This window comes from Balaenoptera ricei, chromosome X (assembly GCF_028023285.1).
Source record: "Balaenoptera ricei isolate mBalRic1 chromosome X, mBalRic1.hap2, whole genome shotgun sequence".
NCBI lineage: Eukaryota > Metazoa > Chordata > Mammalia > Artiodactyla > Balaenopteridae > Balaenoptera > Balaenoptera ricei.
The window spans coordinates 124,116,971-124,128,054 of record NC_082660.1 but is presented as its reverse complement, the minus strand read 5'-3'; the positions used below and the strand labels follow the sequence as shown (position 1 = coordinate 124,128,054).

Below are 11,084 nucleotides of genomic sequence, written 5' to 3'. Positions count from 1 at the left end.
AGCTCTGGTTCACCTCAAAGTGCATGTCCTTGCTCACTACCCCACCACACTGTTCTCTTAGTGACTAGATGCTTGAGAGAAACAAATCTAGCCAAAGGTGATCTGCGTGTGGCTTCTCTAGGTCAATATTCTGGAAGGTCATCGATTCAGGCAGCAATTGTTTTAGGACGGCTTTTACATTTGTAATGCTTGTAACTGGATTTCCCACTAACCAGAAAAGAGTGGCATGCTATATGCACTACTTTAATTATCACAGTGCTTGAAATAAATACTACATAATTTCAACACCTTCCCTCATATCTCAAAACAGAGAGACAGTGATGCACTAATGGAATATATTACACTGAAGGCCCATTTAGGCTTTTACCAAATTCGTTGAATTATAAGTCAAACACTGAATGGAAGGACTTATTAGGTAAACACAGTTAAAATGCATAGCTTTCCTGACAGGTGGATGTTCATAAACACATGTGCAGGTGCTATTAATTTTTAATTTATCATATGTAGAGTTTGTACCTCCAAATAACATTTTTGGGGTCTCTAATTGGGAAGTGTTCCAGGATGATTATTGGGGGTGGGACGGATATTCCAAACCCATACCTGTTCAGATAAATGGAGATGTCATTAGCAACAAGAAGTAAGTGATCATGGCTTCTCTCGTTTTTTATAAATTATACTAAATAACCATAATGCTGCAATTTAGTGGTCCAAAGTTCATTCTATTCAGCAGGCTATCCATAGTCAACAGTTTAAAGAAAAGGGACCTGCTGAGAAAATAGTGGTCTAATCAGATGCCATAAAATCGAGCTGATGAGTTGAGTCCCATTTCTTTTTTTGTAAGGGGATTCTAATGAAGCAATGCTTGAAGGGGATTCATAACTTTGGGCCCCCTGTTTCATTATTCAGGTCAGCTGCACCCAGTTCCAAAGGAAGCTAGGGAACCTTAATCCCACAGGCTATTTGTAGATATGCTGGCTCATGCAGGCGACTTATTAAATCCCAAATTCCTGGCTGCCAAATTGTATACATTGCCTTGGTTCCTATAAGGATTATGAGAAAGCTTTGGGGAAAAGGGCAAATCAAAGGGAACAGTAATCAAATTAGAAGTATTGAAGGATGGTGCCTCGAAAACTAATTCATAGATGTTGAAAGTGGGAGACAAGAGGACCATGTGTGTACAGGACCATAACAGCTCTCACAATGAGGTAAACACCTCCCAGGCTCAGGTGGGTAAACACAGGCAGGTTCAAGAGGGAAGTTTCCATGACACATCTAGTAGTACACCTTCCTCTCCGGAAAGAGCCTGAGGAGGGAGGGTAAGGCAGGGTGACCATCTACCTAGCATCTGCCAGTCAGGCCCGTGGGCCTTGAGAAATCATCTCCCTGCCAATACACAAGTATCTCCTTCCAGGGAGGTGAAAACAACCCAACTGGTAGTTCCCAAATTTATTCCATTAACATTTTCCCATTGGAGTATTGTTTCTCACAGGAATTATATTTAAAGCAACTCCAATATGATAAGTAGAAAATGGATATATTTCCTTTTGGCAGCATTGAATAGTTTGGGGATTTTTTTTTTGCTGAAACATGTTCATTTTAATATAACATAACATTATAACATATGTAATATAACATATAACATGTAGTATAACATATAACATATTTAATATAACATAACAAATTTAATAACATCTTACTTGTATGCTTTGTATACAATTGACCTATGGAGGTTGATTTGCCAGCTCTTCCCACACTATGGACTTGACAAACAGCTCTCACAATGAGACAGGCTGGGACCTGGGGCCCTTTGCTGCAGTGCTGCAATGCTTGTGCCTGGACACACCTCTCCTCAAGCAACAAAATACAAAGAAACTGACTAAAAATAACTGCCTACGTTTGGGGCAAAGTCTGGACCCAAAAGATACAAAGAGACCAAAAAGCCCAACTGACACTTTTGAAGAGCCTGGAGCAAAAACAGGATGTTGTGAACAACAGCAGGGGACTGAGCTGCCCCCTGCACACAACACCACCAGCGGGGTGGGCAAAACACCTAAGCCAGCTCTCTGGCCTGAGCCCTGGACACACCCCTACCCTCACCCCATGTAAGGAACAGCTTGCCCCACCTTGGGGAGCGAGCAAACAAAAGAACTGTTGTTTGTTCTCTCTTCCCCCTGCTGCAGCAGGGGCCCCAGTAAAGCCTTGCCTGAATTTGGGGATGTATTTTTAATGCCCACCTTCAGTACTGGAAGCCTGACAACAGAATCGGTCAGCAGATCCTGGGGAGCAGGAAGCCTTCCTGCTGCAGCTCTTGGCTGCTGCCTCTCAGATCCCTGCCCCCAACACTGGGCTGTGTCTCACTTTCTTCCAGGAGAAACTAAGGCCCTGGAGAGAAAGGAGCTCAAGCCACTGTTGAGATTAAAGGAGGCAATGCATGCAAAGCTCTTAGCAAGGTGCTTGGTATATAATAAGCACTCAATAAATGATAGCTAATATTATTATTACTATTACTATTATCATCATTATCACAGGAGGAGGTAGATCACATTTTTGTATTTTTAATATTTATTTTTATTTTATTTTATTGTGGAAAGAACATGTAACATGAGATCTACCTTTTAACAAATTTTAAGTGTACAATATATTATTGTTGACTACAGGTGCAATGTTGCACAGCAGACCTCTAGAATTTATTCATTTTGCTTGAATGAAACTTTATGCCCATTGATTAGTAAGTCCCCATTCCCCCTGCCCCCAGCCCCTGGAAAATACCATTTCCCTCTTTGATTCTATGAATTTGACTATTTTAGATACCTCATATAAGTGCCATCATTGCAGTATTTGTCTTTCTGTGACTGGCTCATTTCACTTAGTATAATGTCCTCAAAGTTCATCCATGTTGTCGAATACTGCAGAATTTCCTTTTTTTTTTAAAGATGAATAGTCTTCCATTATATGTATATACCACAGTTTATTTATCCATTTATCTGTCAGTGGACATTTAGGTTGTTTCCACATCTTGCTTATTGGGAACAGTGCTACTATGAACATAGGAGTGCTAAAATCTCTTCAAGCTACTGATTTCAATTCTTTCTTTTTTTTTTTTTTTTTAAGAATTCAATTAAATATTTATTGAACAAATGCAGAATAAATGAACTAGGGGGTGGTTTTAACCTGAAGATACGATAAACAACTTCAAATATTCAGAGGGCTGTCACACAAAAAATGAAAAACTTGTTCAGTATTTCTCTAAAGGGCAGAACTTGACCCAAGGGCTAAATATAAGCAACCAATAGGTTGATACAAAGTGTATCACTTACTAGCTTCTTTCCCAAACAATGCATTCCACACTTAATCCCTTCTTCTGAAAGGAAACATTACAACTTAATACTTCTCATGAATGTCTTTAATAAGTCGCATTTTCATGGCAAGCCCTCCACTGCCAGCAATGGATGTACTCACACTCTCAGAAAGAAATCTAAAGTTAACAGGCTGGTTTACTAGGGAGATGGTCTTTGTTCCTCAGCTCTATCTCAGCATTTTATATTTGTGATTCTCAGGAGGGGAGAGAAAAAGAGCATATTCTCCAAAGGGGGTGAATCAGAGTCCCCAGCACTTCAGATACTGCCCCTGGGGACAGTCCTCCTCAAACCCCAGATGCATCACTGCAACTATCAACCTGTGGTAGAGATGGGAGTGTGCTGTGAGCCGGGGCAGAAGAAAACAGCTGACAACCACTGTTCTACACGAGGCAGGAGAGCTGCATTTTATGAGTCACTAGGAAATATAAACTGACTGCCTAATACTGACGGGCTCCATCCAAACTGTCAAATATCACAAAATGAGAACTGTTTCAACAACCATTCAGCATGTTTAAGGACAAAATATATATAATATACTTTATATTATATACGTATTTTATCACATACTCAGTAAGGAATGCTGAGGTGCTTAATCCATCCAATAAAATTGAAAATAAAAATTTTACATTTTTCTGTCAGTATTCAGGATGCTGAAGGTGGATCTTGAACTCAGAATGGTAAGTCAGTTTTCGAGGAAGGCCATGTAATCAGTGAGTCTGGCTAACTGCTGTTCACTGGGGATGGGCGGGATGGGGGCAGGCTCTGAAAAGGGAATAAACCTGTTAAAGGAAACACCCAGGGCCCCTGCACCTGGCTTTTTGGGCATGACCATCCTTGTGGTGGAGTCTGCCTGCCATCCTTGTTCTAGGATACCTTTCACAGCCTCTTCCACGGGAAGTCCAACAAAGGCTGCGAAATCGTCGGCGATGATGGACATATATGCCTGAGAGACCAGGGCGAAGGCTCGCCTCCGGGTGGCATCTCTAAGTGCCTCCATGATTGGCTGGACCGTCTCAGACCACGGGTGAGCGCTGATGGTGGTATAGATCCCCGGGGAAATCTCTCTGCCAGATTCTTTGTCCTACCGACCAAATTCCCCCAAGTTCAGAATTTGCAGATTTTATAGCAGGTGGTATTCTTTTCCAAAGATATCTTGCATTATTCATGTCATTATAAAGCAGATATAAAGCTAGAAGCTGACCATACACTGGGGGTGTAGCAATTCCTCCTGGAGCCTCGAGCTCCTGGTTCTCGCACTGATCCAGCAACTTTCTGAAACTAAAGGAACTTTCTGCCATCACCGCCACTGGCATTTTCCCGGCCGGTACCGCCACCGAACCTCCCCGCCGAGCCGGACCTCAGACTCTGATTTCAATTCTTTTGGATGAATATCCAGAGGTGGGATTGCTGGATCATTTGGTAGTTCTATTTTTTAAAAAATATTTATTTATTTATTTGGTTGCACCGGGTCTTAGTTGTGGCAGGCGGGCTCCTTAGTTGTGGCTCGCCAGGTCCTTAGTTGCAGCACACGGGCCCCTTAGTTGTGGCATGCAAACTCTTAGTTGCGGCATGCATGTGGGATCTAGTTCCCTGACCAGGGATCAAACCCGGACCCCTTGCATTGGGAGCACGGAGTTTTATCCACTGCACCACCAGGGAAGTCCCTGGTATTCTACTTTTAATTTTTTGAGAAAACTCCATACTGTAGTGGCTGCATCATTTTGCATTCCCACCAATAGTGTACAAGGGCTCCAATTTCTCCACATTCTTCTGGGTTTTTTTGATAAGAGCCATCCTGACGGGTGCTATCTCATTGTGGTTTTGACTTGTATTCCCCTGATGATTAGTGACATTCAGCACCTTTCATATACCTGTTGGCCATTTGTATTGTCTTCTTTAAAGAAATATTTATTCAAGTCCTTAGCCCATTTTTAAATTGGGTTACTAGGGTTCTGGGGTTTTGTTTTGTTTTACTATTGATTTGTAGGGCTTCCTTGTATGTTTTGAAGGTTAACTCTGCATCAGGTATATGGTTTGGAATTATTTTTCCCCATTCCATAGGTTGCCTTTTCACTGTGATGATTGTTTCTTTTGCTGTGCAGAAGATTTTTGGTTTGATAAAACCCCACTTGTTTATTTATTATTTTGCTGCCTGTGCTGTTGGTATCATATCTGTGAAATCATTAGCAAGACCAACATCATGAAGCTTTTCCACTAGGTTTTCTTCAAGGAGCTTTACAGATCTGAGTATTACATTTAAGTCTTTAATCCATTTTGAGTTGATTTTTATGTTTGGTGTAAGATAAGGGTCCAATTAAAATTCTTTTGAATGTGGATATCTAGTTTTCCCAGCACCATCTGTTGAAGAGGCTATTCTTTCCCCATTATTTATTGCTAGCACTCTTGCCAAAGATCAGTTGATGGTACATGTATGTAATTATTTCTGGGCTTTCTATTCTTTTCCATTGATCTATATGTCTGTCTTTATGTCAGCACCTTACTGTTTTGATTACTGGGGCTTTGTAATATATGTTGAAATCAGCAAGTGTGATACCTCCAGTTTCGTTCCTCTTTCTCAGGATTGATATGGGTCTTCATGGTCTTTTCTAGTTCCATATGAATTTTAGAACTGTTTTTCTATTTCTGTAAAGAATGCCTTTGGGATTTTGATAGAGATTGAATTGAAACTGTAGATCACTTTAGGTAGTACGGACATTTAACAATAATAATTCTTCCAATCCATGAACATGAGACTTCTTTCCATTTGCTTGTGTCTTGCTAAATTTCTTTCATCAACATTTTGTAGTTATCAGTACACAAGTCTTTCACCTCCTTAGTTGAGTTTATTCCCAAGTATTTTATTCTTTTTGGTGGTATTGTAAATGGGACTGTTTGCCTAATTTCCTTTCCAGATAGTTCATTGTTAGTATATAGAAATGCAACTGCTTTTTATGTTATTTTGTATCCTACAACTTTACTGAACTTGTTCATTCGTTCTAACAGTTTCTTTTAATGGAGTCTTTAGGATTTTCTATATATAAAATCATGTCATCTGCGAATACAGACAGTTTAACTTCTTCCTTTCTGATTTGTATGCCTTTTACTTCTTTTTCTAGCTTAATTGCTCTGGCTAGGACTTCCAGTACTATGCTGAATAGGAGTAGCAAGAGTTGGCATCCCTGCCTTGTTTCTGATTTTAGAGGTAAATATTTTAATTTTTCACCATTGAGTATGACGTTAGCTGTGTGCTTGTCATATATGGTTTTATTATGTTGAGGTACATTCCTTCTGTAGGTAGCTTGTAGAGAGGTTTTATCATGAAAGGTGTTGAATTTTGTCAAATGTTTTTTCTGCATATACTGAGATGATCATGTGATTTTTATCCTTTATTCTGTTACTGTGGTAAATCACATTAATTGATTTCCATGTATTCTTGCATTCCAAGGATAAATCTCACTTGTTCATGGCATATGATACTTCTGATATGCTGTTGGATTTGGTTTGCTAGTACTTTGTTGAGGATTTTTGCATCTATATTTATCAGGGATATTGGTCTGTAATTTTCTTTTCTTGTGATGTCTTTGTCTGGCTTTGATATCAGGGTAATGCTGGCCTCTCAAAATGAGTTTGAAAGTGCTCCCTCCTCTTTAATTTTTTGGAAGAGCTTGAGAAGGATTGGCATTAATTCTTTTTAAAACATTTGGCAGAACTCACCTGTGAAGGTATTTGGGGTTTTGTTTGTTGGAAGGTTTTTAATTATTGATTCAATTTCCATACTAGTCATAGGTCTGTTCAGAGTTTCTAGTTTTTCATGATTTAATCTTGGTAGATTGTATTTTTCTAGGAATTTACTCATTTCTCCTAGGTTGTCCAATTTGTTAGCATATAATTATTTATAGTAGTCTTTTATGATCCTTTTTATTTCTGTAGCATTAGTTGTAATTTCTCTTCTTTCATTTCTGATTTTATTTGTGTCCTCTTTTTTTTTCTTAGCCAATCTAAGGACTTGTTGATTTGTTCATCTTTTCAAAAAACCGACTCTAAATTTCATTGGTTTTTAAAATTGTTTTCTATTCTTTATTTCATTTATTTCTGCTCTAATCTTTTCTGGTTCCATATGATAACTTTGTGATAACTTCTGATAACTTTGTGCTGTCTTCTTTTTCTAGCTCCTTGAGGTGTAAAGTTAGGTTATTTTGAGATCTTTCTTCTTTTTCAATATACGTATTTATTAGTATGAATTTCCATCTTAGTATTATTGCTTTTGCTGCATCCCATAAGTTTTGGTATGCTGTGTTTTCATTTTCGTTTGTCTCGAGGCATATTCTAATTTCCTTTTTGGCTTGTTCTTTGACACAATGGTTGTTTAAGACATATATCACTTTTAATATGTTGAAAATTATACTGGATTTTTGTTTTCTAAGATCCCAGTAACACTGTATGTGGCCAGAATGGGCTCACCAAAATGAGATCAACTTGTCTTGCCAGTGAAATCCTTTCAGTAAAGCTTGATCCTTCTTAACAATAAGGCAAGTGACCAGTGACCCAGAGTGCAAATAAAGCAGAAGATTTCTTTTCTGGGTATTACATGGCTTAGAAACCAGGAATCAGGGGTATCCCATCTCTGGCCTCATTCATTAATTCGACAAACATTAGTTGAACACCCATGAGGTGCCTGGCCCACGCTGGATGTTGGGAATAGATTGATGAGCAAAATAGGCAAAATCCCTGCCTTCATGTAATTTACAGTCTCATGCATGGAGAAGGGGAGAGGAGGGGAGGTAAGGAGATAGACAATGAACTTATCCTACTGGAAGGTTGTGTGCTTGAAACAATGTGCATGATCCCAAAATGATTATATCAAAGGGAAACTTCCCAGAAAAAATAATAGGAAAGGCTTTCAGTCATTTGCAGAGCACTAGTGCTTGATGTCGATTACTTGCTTATCAGACATAGTCAAAACAAATCACTGAAGCTGCTCTTGGGTCTGACTTCTTCACCCAGAGGAAGAGGCAAAGCATGGAAAGAAATTCTATGAAACTACTTCCACCATTACACTGCCCCATGTGAAGGTGAAGTTAAACATAAGTCACATGTGATCCCCAAGACTATGGAAGTGAAAAGGGGATACTCTACATTGCCTTCACTGGTGACTCGTTATGACCAGTCATCATTCCAGCACATATTTATTGAGCTCCTTAATATTCCAGGGGATACACAGTGGTCCCTGGTCCCATGGAGCTTACATTCTAGTGACTGGTCTTGCATCACCACCCAGTGGTGGTGATCTCATATTTTGTAGGCTATGCTGTGCACAGTGGTAAGAGATAGTTAAATAAAGATGGAGGTAGACCGGAAGCATATGCCAGGCATAAAGAACAACAAATGCAAAGGCCTGGAGACAAGAACAAGCTTGGAGTGTATGAGGGACAGAGAAAAGGCCAGTGGGATAGGAGCCTAGTGAGTGAAGGAGAGATTTGTGGCAGAGAAGGCTGGAAAGTTTTCTGGCTTGTTCACCTGGATACATGGTGGCGTCATTCACTGGGATAGGGACCATGGAAGGAAGAGGTCATTATAGATTGCCACAGCTCCCTGCTCACTGTACAATGTCGCCGCATGACCATCCTAGGCTTGAGGTCACTAAGGTCATTCCCAGCTTACTAATAGGCAAGGCTTCGAACTCTATTTGTGAAGCAACTGTTTAAAACCCAGAGTTTGTTGTCCCATAAAGTTATGGTTTATGTAGCCAGCAGATGGGCTGTTATTTTGGAAATTTCATTTTCTTGGACCCAAGTGTGTGGCTGGAGTAAACCCAGACTAAATGCTATCCGTGGAGGGGCTCTGTCAATGTCAAGGCCCTGGAGCAGCCATTGACATCATCTCAATGCTGCCTGTAGTTAGTGCCCATCGAACATTGATGTGCTCCCCACGTTTCCCAGCCCCTCTTCCAGTTGGGCAGGACCATGTGATTAGGTCAGGCCAATGGGCAACGAGCAGGAGTGATATGAGTCAACTCTAGGCCAGAGCATTTATTGGCTGGTAAGCAACTCTCTTTCCAAATGGCAGCCAAAGAGGCCACATGTTCTGGGTGGTGTAGCCACCAGATGGAAGACGTCTGTCAGTCTAGGTTTCTGAGTGACTATGTGGTACAAAGCCACACTGACTCATGTAAGGCATGTAGCATGTGAGTAAAGTGCAAGCGTGTGTCACCTTAAGCCACTGAAATGGTGGGTAGTTACAACACTGTAAAGTAGCCTCCCTTGACTGATATAGTGGTTGTCTGCCCCTTGGCCTTCTAAATACATTGGGCCCTACCATGTACCATGCCCCTTCTGGAGGAGGGGTCAATTTGGCCATGAATAATCCACCTGTTTCAGACATCTAGCTAGGCTTGTCCTCCTACTCACTTTCTCAACATGCAAATGTTTACTCTCATTTCCTCCACTCCCTGGCCACACAGCCTGGCTTTCAATAACTGCTCCCCACTGCCTACTCAGCTTCATGACATACTTGCATGCCCTTCTCTAGCTTACTGGCTTTGAGTTCCCACTTGCTTCTCTTCTCTGCCCATTCTCTTGGTTTGGGCATCTTTTCAGCTATATCCAGGATACTCTCACCAACAACCCTAGCACTGCCCCCAAGCCTCACTGAGCCCCATCCCCCCAGGCTAAGAAAATTTAGACAATAGTAAAGAAGGTAACCAATGGTTTTTGCTGGAGAAGCAATACTGAACATGAGGTATGTAGGGCAAAGGTGAGACTGACAATGAGATATGAGGTCAGAAACCAGGAGGACTGGGAACCAGTGCAGAGTGTGAAATGGCTCAGGACCAAACCTCTGAATGGTGCCTGGCTGACTGAGATGAACCCCCCAAACCCACTTCTTTACGTGATACCAGCTGTGTGGTGTAAGGACATGCCCCACAGCTAAAAAAAAACAGAAAAGGTAGGATCTGACATCAGTAAAACTCAAGACTCGAGATAACATTATTTCTGTGAGAAAAGTTTTCCAGAGCTGTAGCCTGGCCTGACAAGAGTACAGCTCTGCCCTGCTGCCCTGGCAGATGCAGTGGGGATATTTCCACTCCGACAAGCAGAGGAAGCAGGAACCACTGGTGAAGACTTCTACAGCTGAAGGCAGTTTCCATTGGTGGGACCTGGATTGAAGTCGTAGAATTTTTGTTCCCATGAAGGGGATCTGGTTAAAGTCATACACTGGCAGCTGCCTATAGTCCTCTGTGTTTGTGTCTAAGCCAATTTGGGGTCAGACCATATACACCAAAGTTGTGGGCCCTCTCATGTACAATGTCTTGATGACTTTTGCACAGGGAGCTTTTATTCCTGGTTGAAGGCAGATACTAAGCAAGACAGTAAAAAAAAAGAAATGGTTAGTGTTGGGGCTAGAAAAAAAGGACACCAAGAGATACTAGCTCCAGACACCCTACTTGCATAGCTGGCTGGAAGGTTAAACACCTCTAGGTCTAAGCTGTCATCTCATTTCCTAACACAACCACTATGAACTAATGAACTAATGAACTAATGAACTCCAAGCCATCTTACTTTGTTTTCCTTTCTTTCCATCAGCCCTAGAAATTCCAGAACACTGTCTGTACAATGGAAGTACTAAGATTTCAGAACGAATATACGCTTGCTTCTATTCTTCCTTGGAGACTCATCAGGACCATGGGGGAGAGCCAGTCAGCTAACAAGCATCTACTGTACACAC

The 11,084-nt window shown here is 41.0% G+C and overlaps 1 pseudogene; it reads right to left on the bottom strand.

Annotated features, from left to right (window-relative positions):
- Window positions 1-3,939: 3,939 nt before the first annotated feature.
- Window positions 3,940-4,706, bottom strand: LOC132357483 (COP9 signalosome complex subunit 8-like; annotated as a pseudogene).
- Between the last annotated feature and the right edge of the window lie 6,378 nt (window positions 4,707-11,084).